The 4513-nt window shown below is 41.9% G+C and overlaps 1 pseudogene; it reads left to right on the plus strand.

Moving 5' to 3' along the window:
- Positions 1–2236: 2236 nt before the first annotated feature.
- Positions 2237–3527, plus strand: LOC141141203 (protein arginine N-methyltransferase 1 pseudogene; annotated as a pseudogene).
- The last annotated feature ends 986 nt before the right edge of the window (positions 3528–4513 follow it).

The raw sequence follows: 4513 nt of genomic DNA on the forward strand, positions 1-4513 counted from the left end.
GCTTGTCTTTAGCAAACTGTTTGTGGGCTTTCTTGTATATCATCTTTAGAAGAGGCTTCCTTCTGGGATGACAGCCATGCAGACCAATTTGATGCAGTGTGCGGTGTATGGTCTGAGCACTGACAGGCTGACCCCCCACCCCTTCAACCTCTGCAGCAATGCTGGCAGCACAAATACGTCTATTTCCCAAAAACAACCTCTGGATATGAAGCTGAGCACATGCACTCAACTTCTTTGGTCAACCATGGCGAGGCCTGTTCTGAGTGGAACTTGTCCTGTTAAACCGCTGTATGGTCTTGGCCACTGTGCTGCAGCTCAGTTTCAGGGTCTTGGCAATCTTCTTATAGCCTAGGCCATATTTATGTACAACAACAATTCTTTTTTTTAGATCTTTAGAGTGGTCTTTGCCATGACACTAACGAGTCACATGACACCGGGGAGGGAAAATGGCTAATTGGGCCCAATGTGAACTTTTTCACTTAGGGGTGTACTCACTTTTGTTGCCAGCGGTTTAGACAATAATGGCTGTGTTATTTTGAGGGGACAGCAAATTTACACTGTTATAACAAGTTGTACGTTCACTACTTTACATTGTAGCAAAGTGTCATTACTTCAGTGTTGTCACATGAAAAGATATTGTGTGAGGAGACTTTTGTGAGATACTATATATATATATATATATATATATATATATATATATATATATATATATATATATATATATATATATATATATATATACTGTATATACCCTAGTTTGTAGACACTATAACTTTCACACAAACCAATAATATACACTTATTGGGATTTTTTTCTTTTAAAGACATGTAGCAAAATACATTTTGACCTAAATTTGCCAATAAATTAGATTTTATTGGATATGTTTTATAACAAAATACAGTATATATATATTTTTTCAAACTTTTCGGTCTTTTTTTGTTTAAATTGCAAAAAACAAAACAAAACAAAAAAAAATAGTAATGATCAAATACCACCAAAAGAAAGCTCTATTTGTGTGAAAAAGATGATACAAATTTTGTTTGGGTACAGTGTTGCATGACCGTGCAATTGCCACTTAGGTTGCATTCACACTACAGCGTTTTGAATCGCTGGCAGATCTGCCTGCGATTTAACAGCGCCGAGAAGTGACAAAATGCGGAACTCACATTTGAGATGCCATTCATTTGAATGACACCTCAAAGTGCAGTCTGCCGCGATTGTCACAAAATAAAACGTGCTGCAATCGCGGGACGCATGTCGCTCCAAAGTAGATCCTTAACTATTTTTGGGCAACATGCATCCCGCGATGCAGGTTGCCACGATTGCAGCACATTTCATTGCGCAACAATTGCGGCAGACCCACACCGCGATGTGAGGTGTCATTCAAATGAATGGCATCTCAAATGCGAGTTCCGCGTTTTGTCATTCACACTTTGGTGCTGTGAAATCATGGGCAGATCCGTGGCAGATCTGCCAGCGATTCAAAACAATGTAGTGTTTTGCCTTCCTGATTCCTGCTTTCATCAACATGCTAATGACATTTTTTTAAAAAACCTTTCTGGTTTCAGTACCTTTTTTTAGACCCTTTATCATCACTGGGTCTCTGTGTTTCTCTATACAATGAAGGCAGATCATGGCTGGTAGGAGGAACCATCAGAGTGTTGTATATACCTTCCTGACAACATCACAGCACCCTGCCTAAGTACACCTCTCAAGAACCCTCAGTCCTAATGCAAGCAGTAGGCTGGCTCTTGTAAGGAGTTGTGCAATTATCAAAATGCTTTGAAGGGTGGATGTCAGTCTGGAGCAGGAGTGGGCAACTGAAGCCCTCCAGCTGTTGTGGAACTACATGTCCCATGAGGCATTGCAAGACTGACAGTTACAAGCATGACTCCCAGAGGCAGAGGCATGATGGGACTTGAAGTACTGCACCAGCTATTGGGTCGCAGATGTCCACCCCTGAGGAGTGGGTGTTCCATATGCATGCAGACCATTCTAGATAATACCCACATGTAACGATGAGTTTCCACGATTGAAAGAAGGAAAGGGCTAGATGCGCCAGGAAATGAGGCAGGGTCTAGCTGACTTGCTGAAGTGGTGGGCAGGGTTCTCCAAGGATTCATATAGAGCCAGGCCTCCCTACATGTCACAGTTCTCTCACAGGAAGCCTGTTTTATATTCATAGGCTTCTGGTTGTGTGCAGTGCAGCAGGCGAGGGAGACTCGGTGCTGGCAACATGGTGGAAGCAAGCACCTGCAGCATGGAGGTTCTCTGTATCCAACCAGAGAGCAGCATCAAACCATCAGCTGAAGAGATGACTTCTAAAGACTACTACTTTGAACCATTTGTGAACTTTGGTATCCACAAGGAATTGTTGAAGATGAAGTTCGGACTCTGACCTATCGAAACGAAATGCTTCACAACAGACACTTGTTCAAGGACAAAGTTATCTTGGATGTAGGAAGTGGAACAGGAATGCTTTGCATGTTGGCAGTTAAAGCCTCGTACACACGATCAGATTTTTGGAAGACCGTTCATCCGTTTTTTGTCGCATGCTAGTCTCATGTCGAAAGTGAAGAGGTTACTCACCATATGAAAATTCTCGTACCACAGAATACAACTTCAGAAGTGATGTAATGTGTTGAATAGTTTTGTATGTATTCTTTAGTTTCTGAGCATGCATAGTCTTGCTCTTACAATTTTTTTCGTATGCAAACCATACTGATTAAATGAAAATGGAACATTGAGTTCACATTCAACAAAAATTTTATAGTCTGCACATCCAGCTTTTATCTAAAGAAAAACCGGAATCGGCTGTCAAAAGCACCGTACTAATGATCCGAAAATCGGCAGATCATTCGTCGGACGAAATTTTACTTCCGATTTTCGTACGTTTGTACGGGCCTTTAGGCTGGGACAAAAAAAGATTGGGTGCTCAAGTATTTCGGACTACGTCATCAAGATTGTAAAGGCAAACAAACTAGGTTATGATGTAACCATCTTCAAGGGCAAGGTGGAGGAAATGAAGCTGCCAGTCAAAAGAGTTGACATAATATTCATTGAATGGATGGGATGTTGTCTGCTCTATGAATCAATGCTCAACACTGTTACTGAGCAAATGGCTGACACCTGATGGGCTTATATTTCCTGATCCTGCAACACTTTATGCAGCTGCTATAGAAGATGGACAATACAAGGACTGCAAGATGGTGGGAGAATGTCTATGGTTTTGACATGCTGAGTATCAAGATGTAGCCATCAAGGAACCTTTTGTTCACATGGTTGATCCCAAGCAACTAGTCACAAACTCCTGTCTCATTAAGAAGTTGGATATCTACACGGTTAAGGTTGATGACCAAAGCTTCATCTCTTCATTCTGTCTCCAAGTACTGCAAAATAATTACCTGATGGCTTATTTCATCATAAAGTTCACACATTGCCATAAGAGGACAGGCTTCTCTACAAGTTCAGAGTCTCCATACACTCACTGGAAACAGTCTTTTAAATTTGTAGCGCTACTCCTGTAGGAGCCGCTAGTACTTTCCAGGATCTTCCTTTGTTGCAGCCCCCACAGCCAGGCACACAGTATTTTCCACAGCCAGGTGCACAACTTTCGCTCGTTCCTCCAATGACCAGTCTCCTCGCAGGAGGAAGGCACAGCCGGCATTGGCGTATATTTATTCCATTCTATATTTATTAAGTATTACCTATTAATAGGAGGATAGTGGGCGCGCGGACTCAATGCCCGCGATCGCGGTGAGCAGAGGCAGAATGGGGAACTTTTTATGTAAACAAGACGATTCCCTGTTTTGCCTAGTGACATGACAGGGATCTTCTGTTCCCAGTGATCGGGAGCAGTGATCTCTGTCATTTTCCAGTAAGCCCATCCCCCCTACAGTTAGAACACACCTAGGGAACACACATAACCCCTTGATCGCCCCCCCTAGTGTTAACCCCTTCCCTGCCAGTATCATTTTTACATTGCATCTGCACATTTACATCTGCTACAATTCGCAGATCACCGCCATTACCAGTAAAACAATAAAAAAGAATAAAAGTCCCTAAATCTATCTGACCAACACAATTGGCGCATTTGGAACGAATATGGCGTCTGAATGAGTCGCTGTTGGACAAGGAGGACATAGTGGAGAAACTAAGTATTAAGATAAAGGAATATTTTGAAATAAATAAAACAGAAGAAATGTCAGATCAAGTGGTGTGGGAAACCCATAAGGCAGTTGTAAGAGGGGAGCTAATCGCCATTGGTGCGCATATGAAGAAGGAAGGCAAAAGAGAGATAGACGAACTACTAGAGAAGATCAGGGTCCTAGAGAGAAAGCACAAGAAAAATCTTGACCAAATGGATGGTAGATGTCTGGAGAGCTTAAGAGCAGAGCTTTCACAATGCCTAGAATATAGAGCGAAGAACAAAATTAGGTTTTTTGCCAATAGAGCATATGAACAAGGCAATAAATGTGGAAGGCTACTGGCAAAACAACTCAAAAAACAACTG

Source organism: Aquarana catesbeiana, linkage group LG04 (genome assembly GCF_042186555.1).
Source record: "Aquarana catesbeiana isolate 2022-GZ linkage group LG04, ASM4218655v1, whole genome shotgun sequence".
In the NCBI taxonomy this organism is placed as follows: domain Eukaryota; kingdom Metazoa; phylum Chordata; class Amphibia; order Anura; family Ranidae; genus Aquarana; species Aquarana catesbeiana.